This window comes from Ahaetulla prasina, chromosome 1 (assembly GCF_028640845.1).
Source record: "Ahaetulla prasina isolate Xishuangbanna chromosome 1, ASM2864084v1, whole genome shotgun sequence".
Lineage (NCBI taxonomy): Eukaryota > Metazoa > Chordata > Lepidosauria > Squamata > Colubridae > Ahaetulla > Ahaetulla prasina.
The window spans coordinates 199,451,710-199,477,424 of NC_080539.1; the positions used below are offsets into that span (position 1 = coordinate 199,451,710).

Consider the following 25,715-nt stretch of genomic DNA (forward strand, 5'->3'; position numbering starts at 1 on the left):
ATCTCAACCCAATTCTCTCCATCTAGACCCTTACTGCTTCCAGGTCAAGAATTCCATTGCATCTCCCAGACACTCCCATGTAGAGATGTATAACTGATGTTAGCCTTATGAGGTAGACCAGACAGGAAATATGAACAGATGAGCTAATTCTACATTATTGTAAGATTATTACATTAACATATTCTTGCAAGACTGAAAGTATATCCCTCCCTCTGTCCCCTTTATAGTCCATGAATCTAGGGAAGGACTCTTCTGAGCTTCTTGCCTCACCCACATTCTCACTGTGGGCTAAACTGCGTTTTATCTGACCCCTTGGTTGTATCGTTACATCCTGTCTCTCAAGGTCATTCCCACATTCCATTACTATTATATTTAGTTTCATTTCCTTCAGAGGTTAAAGCATTAGTCAAGCCCAGAGCCACCAGAAAGTGATCTGTCCATTTAAGTTTCTGTTTTAGTGAAGATAATGGAGTAGGCACTAATAAGGATATTTGGCATTTGGAGTGGAATAAATAAGCTCAGTCCCATTTTTATCTCACATATTATTCATTACCTTTTTATAATAAGGAAAAAAACAAAATCAAATAATCCTGAACCGAATAATTTCTTCTGAATACCAAAACATAATAGAACTTGAGTTTTTTCATTATAAAATTTCCAGCTATCCAATTTTTATTTACTTTAGCATTACTGTATCATTTAAGTTGATTATTCATTTATATTTAAAACTGAACACAAAACAGGTAATACAATGAAAAACCTTAGCTCAAGATTTGCTTCTTCCTTTCAGATTCTAAATATTAAATATTAAGAATACAGTATATATGTGGAAAGTCTTTTAAGAAAAGGCTGAAAGTCAGTTTCAACACTTCTCTCTCTCCCTCTCTCTTTTTCTGTCACTGTATAACCTGTCTTGGGTGTAGGAAGAGGAAAGAGAATAAAGGAAACGAAATACCGCTAACCTTCTGGGATTGGTTTCCAAGCATACTCAACCTGATTGAGAAAAATGCTTTCTTATCTCTTACATGGCAGGGATAAGAGGCTGTAAACTGATAAATATTATGTCTTTATTCCAAGACATGGCTTTCATTTGCAAGTTAAAGATGTTTCTTTCACTATAATAGCCATATATTGGAAAAGGCTAAACAAAAGCTTCCCATTTCACATAATTTCTCTCTCATGTATAAAGGGGCTTTTAATTTTCTTACAGAACACATCAAAACTTTTTATAGAAATTGCCAATGCAACACCAATAGAGTATGGAAATGAAGATGACAAAATATAGAAAGATTTATATTTTAATTGAAAAATTGAAAAAAGAAAAAGAAGAGCAAGCAAAACACATTTTAAAGAAAACCAGTTTAAATGTAAGAATGCCTCTGCTTCTGTTCTCAGGTTTAAGCTATTTTGGGCACTTATGAGAAATGGATATGCAAATTTAAAAACAACAACAACAACAACAACAATATGCCAATGGTGATAGGCCCTTTGGCTGCAATCCCCATCTGGACCACCACTATCAGGATTGACAAAATCACCACCACTCAATTGCAAAAGGCAGCTTTAGCTGAAACAGCTTACATCCTTAACACATCAAACAACATACGGTAAATAATAAAATATGAAATTTTGCCCAGTGATCTAAGCAAATAGATGATAAAACCATCGATAGCAGTTCAATGACACTTAAATCATCGTTTTAGTTCAGCAAGACATATTGTTCCATTTTTCCAACAGTGACAATCAAGGCTAAGCCACAGATTTGTCCTAAAGATCAGGAGATTAAAATGGGGTGTGCCAGTTTTGCACTCTTTGGCTCAGCCATTCTGGCAGAAAGCAAAGAGATAAAAAGGACGGAGACAAAAGTTCCTCAACTGTTGGACTGTTTTTTGTTTTTTTTTTTAAATAAATACTGCCAATGCATATTTGTTATCTTTTAAATCTGTAAATGTGTAAAAATCTAATGCTTGCAGCAATAACGGGAACACTAGATTCTTTCCTCTGATGCTGCTGACACTGCAGGAAGTAGTTTACTTTTCCAATTGCTGGAGCACAAAAGAGGAAAGGTAAAAAAAAAGCAAAACAAACAGAGGCAGCTACTATAGCTGGCTCAGGAATTTTGGGAGTTGAAAGTCCAAACAACTTCAAGCTGCCAAGTTGAGAAGCACTGCCCCAAACTAACCCAGGGCCGAGATACAGAGCCAGGTCTTAAGGACCCATTAAAAAAAAAAAGGAGAGGAGGAGGAAGGTAACCATCAAATTTTCAGGTTTAGCTAGCAGTACAAAGAAGAACAGCAGGATGGACAGCGATATGCAAATGGTTTCTCTGAAGAGAACCACAGCTTATGTTCCCTAGAACAGGGGTCTCCAACCTTGTTCCCTTTAAGACTTGTGGACTTCAACTCCTAGAGTTCTCAGACAGCTTTGCTGGCTGAGGACTCTGGGAGTTGAAGTCCACAAGTCTTAAAGGGACCAAGGTTGGAGACCCCTGTCCTAGAAAGATTATGATCCGGGGCCAGAAACATTTTGGAGAACTTCAATTGCAAGGGCTAAAGTCCCAGCACCCGTTGCTTCTCTTTAGAGAGTCAAGCCAACATTTGTTTAATCAAAAGGAAGCCAGATTACCATGCTGCGTTCTGTTTTCTGTTAACCATAAGGCACCATCACTGAGGGTATGTATCTATTTCTTTGTTGCCAGTATTTTTTTCTCTCTCTTTCAAACAGAAATGAAAAACCAAACATGGGAAGTTCTACAAGCTGCCACTTTATGCATTTTCAGCTTGCCAGGTGGCTGAGTCACTCCAAAAGAATCCTCGCTGGGGTTGACAAGAGTTTGCCAAATTCCAACTTTGCCTTAGCTGCATTTAACCATTTTTTAAAAACTGAAAGTTGATTCCAGTTTATGAATGTACTAGTGCCAGACTATCAAGTGTTCTCTTTCTTTCCCCATTGGCTTCTTATTGCAGTCAATACAATGCTATAATCTTCATTCATATATGTATTCCTCCATGCATCCATACACATAGGCAAAATATAATATTTATCTACTAAAACATTCAGGAGTCAATGTTAAAATACACCCTATATTTTACCTATATTTTTATAAGCACTGAATCTCAGCACTACTGTAGTGTTCCTGAACCTCTATGGCATACACATGCAAACCAGTAGTGGCAATGGGACAGCATTTTTAACTATGCTTTTCAGAAATACAGAGCAAATCAATACATGGCTGGCCAAAATACTTGCAGAGCTGAAGGAAGGTGTGTTGCCCCAACTCTGTTCTTGCTTGCTCCCTGCTCTGCCTCACAGCATTAGTGAGACCACTGGATGGCAGGCAGGTGCGCATGAAGTGCCTACATAGGATGCACCTTTTTAAGGAATCACCCAATACCTACTTTTCAGACTAATTTTTTGGTTCATTGACTGCATGGAGACATTAGTGATTTTGGAACAAAATATACCCTTCTCTCCTGGAATTTGATTTCTTTGAACCAAGTATTTTATTTCCCTGTAAGCAAATGTCCAGCTTTAGGTTATGGAAAGGGATGGGTTTATGTGGTCAAAGGTATGAAGAAGTCTAGTTTCAATTTCCACTGAGTTCTCAGTAAACTTTCTCATTTTGTGTATGTGTGTGTTTTCTGTCTGTTTGGAGGGCCCTGTTGCTGGAGAAGGGAGGCTTTGCTTCATTTGCTAAGTCTGCTTTCTAATATATCTGGGAGTCTTATGTTGTTTTTAACTTAGTATATTGGACCACTGGCATAAAAAAGCATGAAAATAAGTACTCACCATAAATCAACATCCTCCTTAGAAAACAATTGCAAGGATGAATTTAAACACATAATTTAAATCTCTGTTTTCATTGATACTGAAACAGAGATATAAAAAATAGGCAGGAATAAGAGTCTAGACCCATTAAAGTTAAATCAGTTTTCATTTAAAGCCAAGTCACTGACCAATAGTCAATGTGTATGTGTAAATATAAATTACAACTTTTACACTTTACACACACAAACACAACACAACACAACTGACTCACACACACACAAAAAGCCACATACAGCTTTGTAAGATTTTGTGTGTTTGTGTAGTTAAAGTGAAACACTACAGAAACACACCAAATCTCAGAAAGCTGCACAAATATTTTATTTTATTATTTTATTTTATTTATATATTTTTAGATAAAAGCAGCTAAATTTAAAACTTCCTTAACTTTAAATTGCTGTCTAAAAAAAAATCCTTAAAAAAACCCAATTAACTATTTTTAAAGCTCCCCCCCAGTTACTTACCCAGTTGGAGGCAGGCAGATTGAGCTGCTCACTGATGAGATGGATTGCAGGCAGGCAGATTCAGTTGCTAGCTGGTGCAATTGATTGCAGCAGCTGAAGCAAGGCTTGGCAAGCCTGAAAGAAGCAGCAATTAGACAAATGGGGACTGGGCGATTGCATGGGCATGGGCGGGGGCTGTTGTAAGAGGTTGTAAAAAATGATTTTAAAAGCCTGTGATGATTAGGCAACTCAGCTGGGATCGCCAGAGGAAAAAAAGCTTTTAAAAGGCTCCTCTGATGATCCCAGCTAAAGTTGCCTAATCGCCAGAACCTCTTAAAAGGATTTTTTAAACAATCTCTTCGGCCAAAGAGCTTGTAGACAACATGTTTTTTAAAGGTTCTGGCAATCAGGCAACTCATCTTGGTTTGCTAGAGGAGCCTTTTAAAGTTTTCTTTTTTACAACCTCTTTGGCTGAAGAGGTTGTTAAAAAAAAACTTTTAAAAGGCTCCTCTGGTGATCCCAGCTGAGCCGCTCGATCATCAAAGGCTTTTTTTAACTTTTAAAAGCATTTTTTCAGCTGAAGAAAAAATGCTTTTAAAAGTAAAAAAAAATCTCTGATGATCACGTGGCTCAGCTGGGGCAGGGGGTGGGGCCAGGAATTTTTGCTACTGTTCTCCGAACCACCCGCCGCCATCGCTACCGGATTGGATGATCCGGTCTGAACCGGGAGCATTTCACCCCTGAGTGGGACCCAGCAGGGCAGGCAGCAGGCCAAGACCAATAGTACACAACTAGATGAGAAGTAGGCCTAAGGACCCAGCGAGATAGGATGGGGCGCGGCAAACAGGCAGGTTGGGGCAGTTGTACATCCCTGTGGTCAGTCATAAGGTTTGGCACATCCCTGTGCCAAACACCCAAAATTTAACTGAAATGACCACAGATATTACTATACTATATTTTAAAAATATACTTTTTTAATACTGCACAGAGATATTTAGTGTTTAATCTCACAGCTCTTGACTTTAATATTTCTTTTTCTTTTGTATATACTTAACAACATACTTATTACTTGCTGGGGTCTTGCTAAACACTAGACCCTAGTGTTTAATTTGTACTGTCATTTCTAATTTGAAAATAATTGTATCAGAAACCGAAATAGGTTATATATGCATTCATACACACACACAAATGTACATAAACAAATAATGAAAAGCAAACAAATAAAATATTATCTTCCATTTTGGCACAGTATTTTGCTCTAGCAAAAGAAATAATCAACTTCACCTTGCACTGATTCATTTTTTTTCACCTTGTATTGTTAGCGATTGCATTTATAATTTCCATGTTTCCAGTGTTTCAATTCTTAATAATAAAAAGTTTTGTCTACAAATACAACCTTTTCTTAATAATCCACATATAAATGGATTTGGAACACTGCCATGCCAGTATATTTGTTAAGCCTGCCAAAGAGCATTTGCAATGAAAAACATCATTGCAAAGAATCACAGGTGATCTTTCTTTATGGCATTGTTACAGCATAATTAAAATTTCTCTGGCTTATTGAATCACTGAAAGAAATGATATGTTGGCAAATATGCAGGGAAGAAAAAGTTGGATGTGGTTTATCAAAACACAATTAAGACAATGAGACTGGAGACACATTATGTGATTCTAATCCACAAAAACATTTTGAAAGACATTAATAATTTTAAAAGAGAAAAGATTTAATTGCAAATTTATTATTACAAGACAAAGTACATAATAGAACCAAACCGTATTTAGAATTTCTGAAATAAACTTCTTGCTTATGAATATTTCTAACAAATATCCCTCTGTTTTTTTATTCATTTTATTTATTTTTAAAAATACTTAAACTGCTATTCAATACTTTTACTGATTTCATTCAAAACTAATGAGAGTAAAAGGTAAAGAAAGAAGCTTGAATATTATTTGCATATATAATTTATTGAAGCCAAAATTTCCATCAGGTGGCTATTCATTCTCTAGTAAGATTCACACATCATATTAAGTTACATTTAAACTACATCTTATTGAAGGAACCACCGAGTTTGCTTCTTTGTGTATTTAGCAACATATTTATTTATTTCAATGGTTAAATGACACTATGCCTTAATATGATGTGTAAATCAGGTTTTTTTTAAAGAATTTCCTGTCCAGAAATCTTGCTTCATTACATAATCAGATGCAACAGCTGAAAAACAAGTACTTTAAAAATATGCTTGTATGAAAAAAAATGAGTTTGCAATTGAAGCACAAGAAATGACAGAAACCTATCGAAAGGAAGCTTCTATGTAAAGGGATATGTATACTTGCGAGATAGGTTGTAATACTTTTCTTTAACTGATTTATGAGATTACCACGCCATGACTTTTTAAACACATTGATGAAATGATTACCCTAGGGATAATACTGAAGGCTTTCATTTGTGATGAATAGAAACTGCCTGATGATTTCAGCCGCCATTGTCCAAAGGACTGGTATCCTGTAACCTGTATTTAATTTTGCATATATGTTCTGCTTTCACTCTTTTTTATTTTATTTTATATATCAGAAATTATGTGGCAGCTAATCAGAGATGGAGATAAATAATGAAAAAATAGTTTTGTTTTCATCATATATATGGGTATGATCATCCATCCATCCATCCAGTATATAGCTATCTCATACACATGTGTTTTTATACATGCATGTCAGAGGTGGGTTTCAGCAGGTTCTGACCAGTTATGGAGAACCAGTAGCGGAAATTTTGAGTAGTTCGGAGAATCGGTAGTAAAAATTCTGACTGGCTCCACCCCAATCTATTCTCTGCCTCCCAAGTCCCAGCTGATCAGGAGGAAATGACGATTTTGCAGTAACCTTCCTCTGGATTGGGGAGGGAATGGAGATTTTACAGTATCCTTCCCCTGGAGTGGGGTGGGAATGGAGATTTTACAGTATCTTCCCCTGCCACGCCACCAAGCCACACCCACCGAACTGGTAGTAAAAAGTTTTGAAACCCACCACTGATGCATGTGCATAAATAGGTAAATAATGTTTTACACACATACACACAAATTATATTAGCAGAATAAACATGTTTTTCTCAAAGTTATATAAATACTGCTCTAAAATAATTTTTGGCTTTAGGAACTAATTACCAAAATCCTTCCCAAATCTTTTGCTTGATCTAATTTATTTTCTATTGATCTGAACAACTGGTATATTTCTGTCTTCCCTACAATAGGAAGATGTAGGTGCCAAATTCAACAATTTTCTTTATCACAAGCATATATGAAAAATGAGAGCACTGTAGCAAACAGCATTCACTTTCCACCTCATTAAAAGGCAACCGGTGCCATGGTGGAACTAATAGATAAACTAAGTCAACAAAGAAAATGCAGAGACAGGCAGAGGGAGATGTAAAAAATTACCCAAACTGGTTGCTTGGCAGCAGTTAATAGGTAAATGAAATGTGATGTGTGTTCATGATTGCATTTGGCCGAGTCCAAAAGAATGCTTGCAAAACAAATTATCATGACAAACATTTTTGTACTGCTGTGAAGCAAGCAAAACTAATCCTGGGACACAAGGCATCCCGTCTAGAAGTCTGTAAGAAAATTCAAAGCATTCTTCACTCAGCTTTAAATTTTTTGGAAGTGGACAAAGAAAAGCAGGACTTGTCTGTTGTAGTCCTGCAAATCATTCTAGCTGGGGTCGAAAAACAAGTTAACTTAGTTAAAAACAGTTTTGTTTACAAGCCTTTTAAAATCTTTGTTGTCTTAACTCTGATAATTTTTAACCCCTTCTTATATAAGAATAATTTTCTTATTTCTGCTTCCAATTTTTACTGGTAGGTTTAATTAGATCTTTATCAAACTAATGTTTTATTTGCTTCATATTTTACTTTGCAATTTAATTTTATAGCTGCATTTAAGCAAGTGTTATAAATCAATAAGCATTATGCTGGGTTTTTTTTTTTTAAAAATAACAGGATTATGCCTTCAGTGAGAATTTTCTTTTTCTAGGAAACCATTAGATTTGAAAATCACTAAATCAATAAATACTAGTTTATTAATATTCTACAAAATAAAATATATTACCAGAATTATAAGACAGATCTAATTACACAAATATTTATTATTCACTCACTCACTCACTCCCCCTCCCTCTACCTACCTACCTACCTACCTATCATCATCTCATAAAATCGTAAAAGCTGTGTAATAGTTGAGTAATCTTTAATTGTGAATTGACCTCTAATTGTGAATTGACCTTACAGAACTTGCAACTAACTATCCTACTGAAGCAGAGACCACATTTCACAATATGACATAATAGAGAAAAAGTTGACATGAAGCCCACCATTCCTCATTTTCTGACACTGCATTTATTACAGGATATCATTGCCCTGTTTTTTGAATGTCAGCATTAATGTCAGGCCATATTAACTGTTGCATCATCATCCTTTCTTTTTTGGCAAACAGAAAGCGTGAAACCCTGCAAACTCCCAAACCTGTTTGACTCTTCAAAATTTGTGGCAAAAAGAACAGTTTAGAATTTTTTTCCAGAATGCCAATCAGAATATTTTAGTTATTTAGTTATTTTTTTGAGTAATTACAGAGTTATGAAAAAAACATGGAATATATTCAAAAGCATTTCACTTCTGTAAGTAGAAGAAAGGGGTTTATTTTCTATGAGATCTGGCCACCTTTTAAGATAAGCCTACAAATTGAAAATGTGGTGGAAGTCATGACCCATTTTGGAGATTGTCAGGGTTCAGATGGAGAAAAACAGGTTCAGATTCAAGCCAAAAAAGTAGAATGGCTGTTGATGAATCTGAATGATTCCAAGACTCCTCCAGGAACAGAAGGCTCACCATCTGAGAGTCTTCCTGGAATCATGGCTGTGGCCATGAGAGCTTTTGCATAGCTTCAGTTGCTGCACCAGCTCTGCGGCCCTATCTAGAACAGTAAAAAGTGAAGATCGTCAGTCATATTGTTTGTCACCTCTCAATTGCATGACTATAATTCACTTTATATATGGCTGCTCTTGAATACCACCAAGAATCTGCAGCTAGTTCAGAATGTACAACACTGGTGTCAAACTCGCAATGTCATGTTGCCGACACGTGAAGTTTTGCGATGTATTTTCCCTTCGTGGAGCTGGGGTGGGCGTGGCCTGGGCATGACACATCCGGCCCTTGGGCTGCCAGTTTGACACCCCTGATGTAGAATCATGCATATTTCATTGTGAATAGTAGAACTGCCATATTACACCTCTGCTGCATGAGGTGCACTGGTTATCAGTAGGTTTCAGAATACAATTCTAGTTGATGATTACTATAACGTCCTACATAGCTTGAGGTGTAGGTATCTTGGACATTGCTTTTACCAGACAGTTTATGCCTGTCCTACACAGATGATCAGAGAATATCTGCTAAGAAGACCCACCTGTGACACTATATACATATATGCACACATTTCTAGTTACTATTTTAATAGTTTTATCCTGATTTTTACCCTTTTTAATATTTAAATTATGTATTGTAAGCTGCTTATTGTCCAGTTGCTTCCAGGGATATACTGGATAAACAAATAAATGAAATTGCAGAGAAAATTCAATTTCTGATTCAAAATAAAAATATTTTTCAACATGAACTCAAATATTGATAATACAAATTCTGTCCTGTTTGGACACAATTAAACTATTTTTTTAACATACAAGTAAGAAAGAATGGATTATATTATTGGCCTTTTGTACTATTTATACAAATCACAACATTAAATCACTCTGTCATGCCCCCAGAGTCTGAATCTCCGGGGGAAGATGATCTGGAACAAGAACTGACAGAGATGGAGACGCCAGCTCCATTGGCCTTGGAGGAAACTGGGGAAAGGCAAAGTCAGTCCAGGCAAGGCTTTTCTGAATTAGTAGGGCCTGCAGACAGGGAGATATCAGGAGAAGAGCAAGGACTACCCTCTCCTGATCCGAGAGCAAGAAGAGAAGAGAGACGGCCAGATTGTTGATTAAGCCAGCTACGAGGGAGGAGTGCGCCCCGTCCCCTTTCACAAGACACACGTGGGGACTGAGATGTAAGAAAGTGCCGGTGGGAGGCGCATTTATCGGGAACAAGTATTGAATCTATGGAGCCTTGTGTGCACTTACCAAAGCCATCTTCCTTTTCAGGAAATATATATACTAACTAAATAAATAGAAAATAGAACTAACCACACAATGGTTAAAATGAATGAGTTCTGGAAAGTAAAATTCCAATATCTGACCCGCTATTAAATGACAACAAGACTCTTTATATTTTATTTATGTTGTAGTTCATTCATAAGTGGAAATACAGCATGACTGATATTTATATTTATTTTATTTAATGTGCTAGGTGTCTAGTACAATATAATTTGAAGAATATACAAATATTCCTGGGGTTACAGCAGTTCACTTAATGACCGTTCAAAGTTACAAAGGCACTTTAAAAAGTGACTTATGACCGTTTTTCACACTTAAGATTGTTGCGGTATTCCCACAGCCATGTGATTGAAATTCAGACACGTATCAATTGACTCATATTTATGACGTTTGCAGTATCCTTTTGACAAGCAAAGTCAATGGGGAAGCCAGATTCATTTAACAACCATGTTACTAACTTAACTGCAACAATTCACTTAATACCTGTGGCAAGAAAGGTCATAAAATGGGACAAAACTCACTTAACAGTTACAATGTAAATACTGCAATTGACAAGGTGATTCCTGCAGAGGAACGTGGCAGAACTCAATCACAATCTGGGTCTAAATGCAGTAGCAGAAGGCATCTATTAGAAATTGAAAACTAGCATGTACTTTCAAATATGTCATTTTACTAAATGGCATGTATCGAAAGGACTATTTTAAGGTTGTTTATATCGCACAAAGAACAACCCACAAAATTATAGGCATTGCAGTGCAAAGTATTATGTGGACACAGCAGTGGTTTTCCACTAAAATGTTTTGCATTAAAACCTCAGATTGGATGTCTATGGCCTATCTCTAACATTCGCAGGATTTTAAAAAAAATACCTTAAATGTTCTCAGCTTTACATTGATTTTTTTAATGGTATGTTGGACAGCAGATTTCAAATCACCAAAAATATTTACAGTATGCTGTAAAATATTACTTTATTTTTAAAAATGTGTGACAAATGACTTAAGATTTTTCTCCTGCTTTATATTTTTATATATTGTTTCTGAAGCTTTATGGCAACTTGTTCTATTGGGTTGCAGATATTTTGAACTAAACAAAGTATGTATTATTCCATGCTTACTATCAAAAAACTGTTTTGTGAGATTAGCAGGGGTAATAAAAGTCAAGATGGTGATCACAACCATATGATCAAAACTCCACTTTTTAAAGTGGATTTTGACTTATTTGATACCACTGGAAATTACTGACATGAAATTTATATGTCTTTATGTTTGTGTATCTTTTTTATTGGAGTTAAATAATTTTTAACTCCAATAAATTAGAGGAAACAACGTGATGCCAATATAAAAAAGAATGGACAATGTTTTCCCATGTTTGTCCATATATGTTTTCTGCTATATAATTTTACGATATGACTTACCTTTTTAAAAAGATTTCCCACCATCCTCTCCACTTTCTAGCAAGATCTCTTCTGACTCGTTCTACCTGCTTTCATGGAAGACTATCATAAATTGGCTGCCAAAATCCATACAATCATTAGATAGCAGCAACTCTGCGAGCCCTACTTCATCTGCTATTTTATGGGGTGGAACTTGGAGGCAGTATGATGGCATGCAGGTGGGAGGCTGATGTAGCTAGCCTTCAAGCAGTCTGTGAATTGGTGAGGTAGAATGGTTTGGGTGGAAAGAAAATGCACAAGGCAAAATGAGTGGCTGAGCCCTGAAGAAAGCTTCCAAAGAGCCTTTGTCCTTTTTCTTCGTGGGTCCTTCCCCATTGCAACACTCCATCTCTTCAAAAATGAAGGAGCTTACTACTTTTGTAGGTAAATGGGGGGAAAAGGACGAAGATCTAATCTATAATTGGGAAATCTTTTTTCTTTTATTTATATCAACAATAGCCCAGTATAGCCAGGGTATTCCTTAGGCTTCCGTATTGACTTTGCTTATCAGAAGGCCACAAAAGTTGATCACATGACCTGGGACACTGCAGCCATCATAAATACAATTGCCAAGGGTCTGAATTTCGATCACATGACCACAGGGATGCTGCTATTTTCGTAAGTGTGAAAATGATCATAAGTCACTTTTTTCAGTGCCGTTGTAATTTTAAACACTCTCTAAATTAATGGTTGTAAGTTGAGGAATATATTGTAAAGCAGTGTCCAAGTTTGCTTACTGAATTGATAGCATTTTGAAAAGTGTATTGTTTGGACTTAAAAGTATATTGAGAATGAGACCTTTCATGTTCAAATTCTGGAGAAGGAAAACAAAGAGAACAAAAAGGAAAAACAGTGAGATTTGTTGATGTTACTCATGACTATAGTAATGGAGGGGAATAATTTTTATGCAAGCATCAGTTGACACAAAATCCTCCAAATTCATGATCCAATAATAATTTATGTCTCAAAACAATAATTTCACAAAGATTATTTACGAAGTTAAACCATAACATTTTTTGATGTTTCTAATTGGCTTGCCTGATACATGTTGATAATGTCACTAAAATCTTGGTAATATCATATGAAATTGATATTATTATACTAAAGAAGAAATACTTTATTCTGAGTTATATCAATACTTTTCTTCTTACAGGAATCCTCTAAAGGGCCTTTCTCTTTTTGATTTTTTTTAGAAGTAGTCTGGTTGAAGAAAAGGAAGATGAATATTTAGAAATATATACTTATAGTTTGTAATATAAAAAGTTCAATGTTCTATTCCAATCTATAACTGCAGGTAGTTCTCTTCTTATGATGAGTTGTTTAATGACCGTTTCAAAGTATGATGGCCACAGAAAGGCCTGAAAAGCACTTGCAGTCATTGTAAAACATTGCACCCCTCCCCCATAGTCACATGATTATGATCTGGGTGCTCAGGAAAAAAATAAGATGTTTCATCCTCTTCATGTTTTCTTGGAAATCATGCGACTAAGTTTTCACTGAAGACAACTGAGGTCATGGGACTAACTTTCACAGAAATCTCCATAAGAATATATTTTAAGAGCCCAACCTATGCCCTTCCAGCTGTGCATATAACCGGCACTCTATTTTCTGTTAGTTTGAATATACACACAATGCCCCTTTCATACAGTAGTACCCTAACATTGTCAAGTTTTTTTTTTTCAAATTTCTGATTGCATAAGGGGAAAGCTTAAACATAGATAATGTATTTTCTCTCTCTTCATCAGCAAAATCTGCTGAGCCAGCACCATTATTTCAGGTATTTTCATTTTTCAGTATTCACTGCACAATCCAGACAGAAATAAGAACAATCTTAACACCCCCAACCCAAGCATTTGAACTTGATAGGCTATGACTGTAATATATTCGCAGCCAAATTCTGAATTCCAAGTCCTAGAAAATATGGAATCTAAGCAGACAAGAGTTCTAAATTATAAGTAACAATGATTTAATTTGCAATTATTCTCTTTAAGCCCTATGCCCTTTTTATCCTCAATCATAATCCCTTGGACACTTCTTAATCCTGTGAGATATGATACAAAAGGCACAAGAAAGCCTAAAAGGGTTGTGCAGCGCTTTGAGTTCAGTTTGGAAAAAACACTTTAAGGAGCTGTAGACAGATGCTACATTTCCTCATTAAGTACTCTAAAGCAAGTGCCATCAAGCCCTAATTCCTAATAAAGTAGTTTTACCCTTTGGCAACAAGAGATATTATTCCAGGGTATTTATAGTGATTACAATGAGAACTATGTATATGACGTAACTAACACTCAAATATCATCAAAGAATTTGTGCCTAATTTTGAGCACATCCCTATTTTGGGATTAGTTTTATTTCAACTGGACTTTGAAGAATCAGGAAGAATATTGGTGCCTTGGGGATTGGAGACGCCTCATGACAACACAATGGACAGCCCAGAAGACAAACAAATGAATCATCAAACCGGACTTCTCACTTGAGCTACAAATGACTAGGCTCAGATTATCCTACTTTGGACACCTTATGCAAAGACCTAGCTCTCTTGGAAAAGTGGTGGGATAGGTGAAAGGAAAGAGAAGAAGAGGATGAACAGCCGCAAGTTGGATAGACTCAGTTACAATGGCAATGGATGGATGGTTGGAGACCTGAAGGATCAGATTAGGAATCATGCAGATCATAGTCATTAAGGATCGACACTGACTTGATGGCACATAATCAATCAATCAATCAATCAATCAATCAATCAATCAAATGAATCAATTTCTTTCAACAAGTGTTAATAATGATCATCTTTACAACAAAAGCACCCAGTGAATGGAATAATCTTTTTAATAATGTTATTGCTAATACATTACAGAATTGATCTTATAACACTGAATTGATTCATTATCTTGCTAAAGTTTTATATCTAATCTTGTAGCCTTCAAAAAAAACAACCTTTTCTCAGACAAATACTTGCACTAAAACAGTAATATCCAACAAAGAAGTACTTTGGCATTTTTCTGTAATGATATTTTTTTCCACTGAGTAACAGCTCAAAAACATGCGGAATACCACAATGTTGTTAAGGGCTGTTATTTAACTTAGCATGCCATTTCAAGCAAAATACCAAGTGGTTAAGAGATCAAAACATTCCACTGAGAACTCTTTCTTATAGCTGGTGCTTCCTTTTCATGTTGTATTTCTCCCTCTATAAAGTATATATTTTCATAACTTTGATGTGTCATCCAAGTATCTAACAATATCTCAATTTAAAGGGTATCCTTTTCAAGATCAATGTAAAGATAAATCCCCTCATTCTGATGAATATGATGTATTTTAAATAACATTTATTATTTGTTTCCTACAACTGCATCTGAAGTGTAAAAAACAGCACTGCAAATCTACATCCATCTTTTAATCATGTTTTTCTTTTCCTTAATAAATGAGAGGCCAACCTATCTTACATAGCTGTCCATGATATCTCACTTCCCAGTTGTATTAAAATCTGGAGCAGCTCCTTCCCCAAAGATTGGAGGGTTGAGCTGATTTGCCTTTACTTCAGTTGCAGGGTAATTGGAACTAGAAAGCTAGTTTGGGGTTTCTGTTTCAAGGTTTTTAAGATGCTGTGCCCGGTAACTTCTTTCAGCTCCTGAACCTCACTTCTTGGGGGGGGGGGAGTTCAGCCAAAAGCTTCACAGCTCCCCCTTCAAACGAAACCACAATGGATGGAAATGAACCATTACTTTGTCACTTTCTCTCTGCAGCTGGGAGGTGGGGGGAAAGATTTCCCTCAGTTTTGTGAAATGAAGTGGCTGGAGCAATAACATTCACTTTTTAGCTTTTACAAGTCTGCTGATCTGAAGAAAATAACAGGATACCTTCCACTTTCTTCTGAGATTCTGAGTGGTTGAGTAATACAGTGGTTGGAAAAATCTTGGAAAAGATGATCAATTCCCTCCCCTACCCCGAGGTTTGAAAAGAAATAATAAATGGTTGGAAAATATTGTGACAATATTGATGGCCAACCATTTTTGACTGTTAATATTGCTAAAAGTGTTGCACCAGTATTGGGATCTGGGTATTGAAATAAATTTCCCTTTTACAATGGAAAAAAAAAATTAATGGAAGAAAAACTTGTTGGAAAATTAACATACAAACATCAGCCTAAGCCTGCCAATTTGATGTTGGCTGGACCTCTTGTGTTCTGAAACTGTACAGTAATTCAAAATGAAAATTGGATGAATGCTATTCTCCTGGTCATGCTGTATTCTCTTCCCTCCTTCTCTTATCAAACATACACACAATACCTTAATGAGCAACATTTTATAAGAAGGGTAAGCAAATGTGTTTAATTATACTGTGCAAAACACCTATTTTGCATTTCTAATATTGTATATAAAAGATGGTTCCAATTAACTTAATGAGGAGAAATTTTGTTCCACAAAGGAAAATTGTTATGCCAGCATGTCTTGGTTGAACCTCTAGTGGTTATTGGCTTTAAATATTGGGACTTTGCCTTAAAATGTAATTATTCCTTTTCATCGAGATATATTAGTCTCATCAACTCATCAAGCTTAATTAAGACTGTAAATCAATAAAAAGTCTTAACTGTTTCACTTTCTGTATTAATTTGGCAATATTTTGCTGTCTTCACTCCTATTTGATATCTATACAAGGCCAACATTCAGCCACATAGGCAGTTATGTAGGGTTCTAAAACAGCATGTTATGCCTCTATGTTGCACTGATTGAGACTTTGCTTCCAGGTAAAAGTCAAGGTGACCTTTAAAAGCCCATGGGGCTTCAAATAAACAAACAAATAAATAATTGATTTAATTTATTATTAAATTAAATAATATTAAGATATATTTTAATTGCAAATAACATTAAAATTGAATTATTCCAAAGGTGGTTTTTCAAGTGGCAATTGGACTTACTTGTTTTTCTTTGAAGACATTTCACTTCTCATTCAAAAAACTTCTTCGGTGCTGACTGAATGATGGGGAATGGAAAGATTTATACTCCTTGCAGATAGCTGGTTATTTGCATTCTTTTAGAGCAGGGGTATCAAACTCGATTTCATTGAGGACTGCATCAGGGTTGTGTTTGACCTTGAGGGTTCGGGGTGGGTGGGTATGGCTAGGATGGGTGTGGCCAGCTCGATGTTGTTTGACAAGGCTCTGTTTTCAGCTGTGACAGGCTCCTGCAGCCCTCTACCAACGAAAATGGAGCCTGGATGGGCCACACCCAGCCTCCCCAAGCTACATTTTCACTGGCAGAGGCATTGCAAGCCGGTCCTTCGCTGTTTCCAAGGTGCCCCGTGGGCCAGATCTAAGCACCCCACAGGCTGGATCTGGCCCATGAGCCTTGAGTTTGACAATCCTGTTTTAGAGAGTTATTGATGCCACCGGGAGGTTTATCTGTGTCATCGGGGTCACCCAAGTAGTGCAAATGGGTGTGGAGCCTTCTTGGAACTGTTGAAAAGACTGGAGATAGATGATGTCATATCCCTTCCCCTCTGTTGAGAGAGGGTTGTTCAATTTTGACACAGATAGTGTTGTGTCTGTGCCCCCCGAGCCGGGGCCCCTGCCAGAAAGTGACTCGGAAAGTGAGGGGGAAGGGCCATCAGGATTTACCACTGGAGCACCGGCTCCTCTGACTCAGCTCCAGGAGCCAGAGGCAGGCCAGGTAGAGGAGATAACGAGGCCTCCGTCCACTGACTCTCCCCTCCCAGGCCACGCCTCCAGACCCGGCTGATGGCAATCAGGCCTGGTTGGATCCCAGGTTTCGGAGATACGAGAAGCGGCTACAACAAAGGAAGGGGTGGGGCAGGCCTAGAGAGTGCTGAGTCATGGAGCCACACCCCACAGAGTATAAAAGCAGCCCTGCCTGCTCTTCTGCTCCATGACGAGCAAAAATTGAGCTGAACTATTTGACTCTTGGAGAAGTGAGCTGAACTCTGACTCGTGGAGAATTGAGCTGAACATTCGGCCTGGATTGCTGACTTCCTGGTTGCCCGGCAACCCCAAGATAAGGAAGACTTTGGCAGGCAGCTGCAGATTCCCTGCCAGGACTGATAGCAGCCGTGAACTCAATTACTGGCTCATTTAGCCAGCTCGCGTGGCTGAGGCCGGGAGGGGACAGAACAGATAGTCTCTTCAAATGGGGTCAAAAAGGCCATCTATGTCAAAATTGAATAGCCCTCTCTCAACAGAGGGGAGGGATATGGCATCATCTATGTCCAGTCTAACCCACCGTCCTTTCAACAGTTCCAAGAAGGCTCCACACCCAATTGCACTACTCGGGTGACCCTGATGACAGAGATAAACTTCCAGGTGGCCTCAATGACTCTCTAAAAGAATACAAATGGCCAACTTTCTGGAAGGAATATAAATCTTTCCATTCCTCACCATCCAGTCAGAGCTGAAGAAGCTTTTTGAATGAGAAGTGAAATGTCTTCAAAAAAACACAAGAAAGTCTAGTTGCCTCTTGAAAAAGCACCTTTGGGACAACTATGACCTAGATACTGAGAATCTACATAGACATTAAAGTTTAATACCTTTTTCCCCCAAAATAAGACAATAATAAGCTGATAATAAACCCAATCAGGCTTTTGAGTGCATGGCAATAAGGCCAAGCGCTTATTTCAGGGTTCAAAAAAAATATAAGACAGGATCTTATTTTTGGGGAAACACGATATTAAAATTCAATAGTAAAATAATAGTAAAATAATATTTTACTTGCAGATATTAAAAGAGATTTATTATTTATATGTTTAGGGAAAGTCCTAAAAACACTGGTTCAAAAATTAGCATGGAACATACAACAAGCACTGTGCTGGGATAGATACATTCACTATTCAATAACTAGTACAAGTTCCACCTTAGCCATGAAAGCCAGCTGGGTAACTTTGGGCCAGTCACTCTCTCAGCCCAATCCACCTCACAGCTGTGAGGAAAATAGGAGGAAGGAGTATTGGACATGTTGGCTGCCTTGAGTTATTTGTAAAAATAATAAAGGAGGGATATAAATGAACAAATTAACATTAACAGTCTTAAGGTGGAATACTCAAAAAAAGCAACAGAAAACACCATACCATAAAGAACTGGTGAGTTCTGTTTTACAGTTATATATGCTTTTGATGTAGATTCCCTAAAGCTGAAATGGAAACGGTGGATCTCCCATTTTGCTTCATTTCTTTTTAAATATAGCAGCCTGCAGTTAATGTCTGAGGGCCGAGCTTCCTACAAGTAGTTTAGTATATTTGGATACGTGGTTTTTGGTTTGGTCTTTTCTGATTTAGCAATGCTGCTCTTTTGTTACCACAAAATAAAACAGCGTAGTTACTTAAGCAAATTCTGTATCTGGAACCCCATTCTTTTCAGTAGTAATTTTACCTAAGAACCAAAAAACCAGCACTAATTGTGATTAAATATTAATTACAGGATTAATATTAATTTTAAGCCATGATATCCTTAAATATTTTCAAACTATTCAAGTACCTTTAAATATCTTGGGGAAAAGACTTGTTTTCCCAAACATATAATGGATACTTTTCTATTACGACTTTTTTCACCCTCCAAGTCCTCAAAAGAATCTTGAAAGTGAATTGTGGTATTCATAATTTCTGTAGACTTGTAAACAGGATGGAAATCACTGCAGCAACCAAACTACTACTACAGATACTCCACCAACAAAACTCTCTTATCTCCTTTTTGCACAACACAGGGCAAATAGAAAAAAAAGCAATAGGTTGGTTTTTGCACACTGGTTGTTTCCATACTAAAACGGGGGAACAAAAACAAAGCATTTCTAACTTTCATCACCTATTGTGATTTTTTTTTGGTAGCATTATTGAGGGAGAACTAATAAGCCCTAAAAGTATCATTTTCTTTACAGGAAGTTTAGGAATTATAAGATGTGAAATAAAAGGTCTCTAATGGATAAAGCATTATCTTTAAAAATCCCAAGCAACTAAACCCGAAGTAGCTCCTAATGTAGCAAACCAACTTGAAAAAAATAAGCTCAGCTCTACAATATAACTATATTGATATCATGGGAACACAGAAGTCTAGAGCTGCTTTCAAGTGTGGTTTCAAGAACAGAATTCTTGTGTGGAAGAATGCAATGTTTAATATACTTCTAAAATGCCAGGAAACCAACAAAGCTGAGATTCCTCAAGGCTCAAATTCAAAGAAACTTAAACCCCTGATTGAAGAAAGTACTTCCTAATGGTTTATATTAATTATAAATATTCTTGTAGATTATTAGTAGAACAATCAACAGAAAATTACAACAAACACTATACCATTGTCTACCATTCTGGGGGAAAATGCATACTTTGGAGTCTTTCAAACACAAATTCTGTTCTAAGATTGTATCTGATTTTTGGCTCTTAGCATATTTTTATATGGTTGTTTCTGTTTTGTTTTCACTTTACAATTCCTTACAACATATTTGCTGTGGACCGCCAGTGGCCAGCACAGCTGGCAGCAGAGTCGGATAGTGAGGAGGCTGGGGAGGAACATGGTCGAGTCCTGGAGTCTGGGGAAGGCTCAGACGAGGGCTCTGCGTCAGAGGCAGAGATGGGGCCAGGGCCACCTGGAAGTTATGTGCTGACTCTGGAGCCTCCAGAGTCTGACATCAGTGAGGCAGAGGAACAGGAGGAACCTGTTCCCAGTTCGCGCATGCACAGAGCTTTCAGAAGGTAAGAAAAGTTAAGACAAAAGGGGTAATTCAAGAGTAGGGCTTGGAGATGATTGGCCCCTCCCATAAGACATAAAGGTGGAGCAAAGGGACATGAGCTTTTGCAGGAAGCAACTTTGTTCGTTATGGTCAGTTTAAACTCTGAAACTCCATTTTCACTTTGTGTTTCGTTTGGGCTTGCAAAGCTAATTGGCAATTAGGTCTTTGGCAGTGTTTCAAGGGAGATAAAGGTAGGTGCCTATCGGCCTTATCCCGAAAGACTGTGGCAGATTTCTGTCGGACTATTCACAAACTGCTTGGGACTCATTACTGGTTGCGAAGGAACATAATTCACAGCTGTTGAAATAAAGAGGGTTTTTAGGACTAAGCATGTGATTGCTACTGTCTCAGGAAGCCTTGGTCAGAACAATATTTGAAGGAAACTTTTTGAGCCTGTTTCAAAATATTAATAGCTTTTCCCACCCCGGAACTGCCACAGCTGTAGGTGTAGCAAAAATGCCCTAGTCCCATTCCACAAAAAACAAAACAAAAAATATTTGCCAGCAACCCCCCCTCCATGTTTTTAATACATAGGTACATTTTTCTGACTATTTGCAAATATACACAAACAGACATATTATAAAAGGTAATCAGACTGATGTGACGACACAAACTTTCCTGTTAAGATGTTTCTGCTAGCTACAATGATGGAATGGTAACATGGCAATATTTTTACAATTGCATTATTTGCACAAGTGTGCTAACTTGATTTCTAGAGCTTCTAGAGATATGACTGAGAAAAAGTGAATTAACGGCTTACTTAAACCAGAGGGGCTGGGAAATGAGGCCGAGGCAAGAGGATCCTTTATGCTATTTCCATAAGCAGGGAAAAACCAATCTTTAATCAATTGTGTTTATCAATCAGGAAACTGATGATAAGGGTTAAGAATATGAATCACTTAGAACAATGGTTCTCAACCGGTGGTCCACAGACCCCTGAAGGGTCGTGATGTCATCACAGAGCATCCGTAAAGGCTTGAAGAAATGTAATGATTTAAATCTTGAGTTACGTCTTGGGGGTCCATGGCCCTGGTCCATGGCCACAAAAGATATTAAAGGGGGTCTGTTATGAAGAGAAGGTTGAGAAGATTGCTTCTATCCCTTCCTTAGTGAAAACTGCAGTGAAGATTGATGATGGACAAAGGAACTAGGATGACAGAAACAAGAGCAGAGCCACAAGTCCCAACATTGTCAAACAAAGACACAAGCAAGAAAGCTTTACTCAGTTTTAGTTATACTGGAAAGAAGCCAGAACATATTCTGATTTAATCCTTCCAACAACTCAAAGAGATTGGAATAGGCAGGTCTGAACAAGGAGTGGGAGGAGAGCCCATAGTTTATTATGGACATGTTTAAGGACATTTACAATGAAACATCCTAAGGAAAAACCCATTTCAATCTGTAAATATAAATTATATAGCATAGACATAGATTTATATATAGATATTCATTCAAAATAATTCTGGACTCTTACAATCTACTCCCATAGCTAACTTTACCCATATGGAGCTTGGAAACTTCAACTGAAGGTTGCCAATGGATTGGCAATAGGTTTAGCTACAGGGCACATGTAATTCCCTGCTTTTAAATTTTTAACTGATGAAAAATCTGGTACAAGTTCAGTTCAAGTACTGGTTATAATCTGGAAAGTCCTGTTGAGAAGACTACCTTTTCCCTTAGCAGCCTGTCCTGCTATTCATCTCTTTGACAGAGGATCCAATTCAAGAGATGACCTTCTCATTAAGGCTTTTAAGGCCTTAGCAAAACAAAAAACAAAAAACCAGACTAATAAAAAGTATTCTTTAAGTAGGCTCTGGCTGATCAAGTTACAAATGTTTTTTCTAGTTTTTTTTCCCTAGTGTGTGTTCTAATGATGTTTTTGTTGTATTTTTAATGTTACGATTTAACATTATTGGTTGGCTGCCATAACCGCCATCTGTTAGAAACAGGATATAACTCAAATAAATCTCTTATATTACCATCCATTGCTTAATGGAATTAACTGAACAATTCTAAGTAATCTGGGATCTTGTTTGAACTGGAGGAAGGAATAGACTGCCTTACATAAATATTCACTGAAAAAGTAGATTTTCTGCATTCAACCTAACATATTTAACATTTAATCAGTAAACTGAAAATTCAGCAAATCTCCTGAGTTAGGAGATTTTGTAAAAATTTCAAGTTTTTGCCTTAATTTGCCTTAATATGTTTCTAGATTCGGGTCAGAGAAACAGTGTTCAGAACCAGGGCTAAATTACGATTCCTCACTAAATGTTTCTATAATATTAGCAAGGCAGGACATGTATTAGGCAGTATCCAGTTGTTGGGAATAAGTCTGTTATTTTAATTCAGTGTCATGTTTTTTTACATTTGACAGTTTTATTTGTTTTGATTTATTATTTATTCCATTGCACTTTCCATAATGCTTCAGGGCTGTATGTGTATAATTAGTTACTTCTCAAGCAACCCAATTCCTGCTACATTTTTTCCTTCTCCAGAACACTTTATTTTTCATCCCCAAATAAATAATTAAAAGATCTTGCAGATTACGAAGTTGCCACCCAGATGTGGCCCTCTCCTAAAGCATGATGAAAAGCCCCAAACACTGCAAGAAAACTCAAAAGTTTAAATTAGATGCTATTTGCCTTTCTGTCAAAGATTAAATTAAAGACTCATAGTCTTACTTATCTCTTTATCAATGTTTTTGGATGTGCAGTTGTGGATTAAATAAAATTCTGTGAGAATACATATAACACTGTCTCATTTTTGTATTCTGTAGTGAGTGGATACTATTGCAATACAGACATTTTTAAGGCACGTAATCTGAAATGTTGGCCATGACATATCAACTTGGTATCTCAAAATGCAACAGTATTTGTATTTGTAATAGCATGTGGACAAACAAGTTCTTCTCCTACTCTTCTCACCTATCAACAGAAGAGCCAGCAATTGTAGTTGAGTTACAAACCCAAGCAAAAAATTCTAAATAAGATGTCTACGCATTTTGAAAGTATGGAATAAAAGCAATCCTCCTGTTGCTCTCAGTAAATAGTTAATGAATTTCAAGGTTACGGCAGTAAAAAATGTAACATAAAGGAGGAGGAATGTGAACTACTCCTGAAACCATAGTTTAAAAAAGCCAGAATCTTGATGGAAATCAGGGAAACTATTCATTCACCATTCTATTTGCCTTTTAACTTTAGCACATTTCAACAGTTATAATTTTGAACACTCAAAAAATATAACACAACCTTTCCTGAAAAATATTGCAGCTTTCCTGCCCTGATACCAGATTGCAGTTTTTAAAAGCTGCCCAGTCACTTAATATAATTACCTTTTCAAGCCATGTCAAATCAGATATTCCACAATACCATTCAATAGTAATATACATACTTTAGAAAGTACCTTATTGGAGTGGAAAGGGAGTTGAAAAGGCAAAGAATATAGATGCCTCGTCAGATTCCTGCTTGCAGAGCATTAATACTGTACAGCGCTGTAGTGTAAAACGAGCCTCGGAAACAAAATAGGGTTAACAGTTCCTGCCTAGTTAGTTAAACACTATCTCTGGGCTTCCTACGCACACTCCGATAGGATCCAAGAATGTCTCTAGCCACCACGCCCCTTTATTGCTTTTCAGGCATCACGATGCCATTTCCTCAAAACTGTAACGTTGCGATCACCCTGGCTCTTGAAAGAATACAAGAGATTAACAGCCCAGAGACTGTGTGTGTTTGTGTGTGTGAGAGAGACGACAGTATGTTGTGTGAATAAACATTTGTGTAATTGTCTTATAATTCTGGTAATGTATTTTATTTTGTAGAATATTAATAAACTGAATTAAACTTCCCGTTCAACAATACAACCAGATTTTGTTCTTTTCCTTCACCCCGTTCCTCCCAGCGCCACCCACTTCATTGCAATTCGCTTCGATCAACATAACCAGAGCCGGTCAAAAGAAATCTGGAGGGCTCGGAAGGGCTAACCCGCGATTATTTCCCTCCACCAGCAATGCTGGCTCCGGGGTCTCCGATCCATTTCGCCGAAAAGCAGCTTTCAGTTGGCACCATTTACCTTCGGGGGGTGGGCAGCAAAGCAGAAAGGCGCACAGGTCGGGACGCTCGCCACGGTGCCTCACCTGGCGCTCAGCCAATGGTCTGGTCCCGCCTTGAGCAAAGCGGCCCGGGCAAGGAGAGGCGGGTCTCCAACGAGCAGCAACAGGACAGCGAAAAGCGGGTTGCGAAGTAGCGGGGAGAGACCAAAGAGGCGGCGTCTTCCTTGATTTTCGTTTTCCCGTAGCAGCTCAGAGCTGGAGGGAGAGCGCCGTCCTTTCAGTGCAGCTGGGCTTCTACAGCGATTCAATTCCCTGGGCTCGTCACTCAAGCCCAGATAAGCCCTCCTCAGTCACTCCCATCGCACAGGGTTTCCCCCCCTCCCTTCCTGGGTCTATATACATACACGCACATACCCTCTCCTCGCTATAGAACAGATGGGGGTGGGGTGGGGAGGGGGAGCCTCACTTCCTCTTCAAATGCATTCTCTTAATTGCCCCACCCAGGGGTTATGAAATGACCTCTCAGGCGCCGCAGACCCTTTTCCCATTGCATGCCAAAATGCAAAGCGCGTCTTCCTTACAGCAGCGTATTTTTTGTACGTTGCTGCCCGCTGTTTGGGTCTCAGCACCAGCGGAGCGAGTCTGTTCGTGCGCGCGAGGGCGCGCGCGCGTGTAATAACAACAGCTCAGTGGGATCTAGCCAACATATTTTCTAGCTGAGGCATTTTGGACGGGTTAAAAAACAACAACAACCAACGAAGAGTTTCTCACAGGCGGGCGTGTCTAATCCGTCTCTTATACTTTTTTAACAGGACTGGAGATTAAACCGTTTTGGGGCAGTTTTTCCTGCGTCAGATGTGATGCATCTCGGGGTTGTGCTGTTTACTTTTCTCCTCAAATATTCGGGAATTGTGAGATTTGCTTTTCAGATGCTTGGGACCCGTTACTGCTGATATTTCTGGGCCAACCAAGCTCTTTTTCTTTTTTACTTGTAAGAAGATGTGGTAGTCCTCATGGTAAAATTCCTTAGAAGATAAATAGTA

At 37.6% G+C, this 25,715-nt stretch overlaps 1 protein-coding gene across 1 annotated transcript in view; it reads right to left on the reverse strand.

Moving 5' to 3' along the window:
- SPATS2L (spermatogenesis associated serine rich 2 like) overlaps positions 1-25,320 on the reverse strand; it is a 47,251-nt gene extending 21,931 nt beyond the window's left edge. Inside the window, exon 1 of the mRNA XM_058187750.1 lies at positions 24,693-25,320. The gene's annotated coding sequence lies outside the window, so the exon portion shown is untranslated. The remainder of the gene's footprint in view (positions 1-24,692) is intronic.
- Between the last annotated feature and the right edge of the window lie 395 nt (positions 25,321-25,715).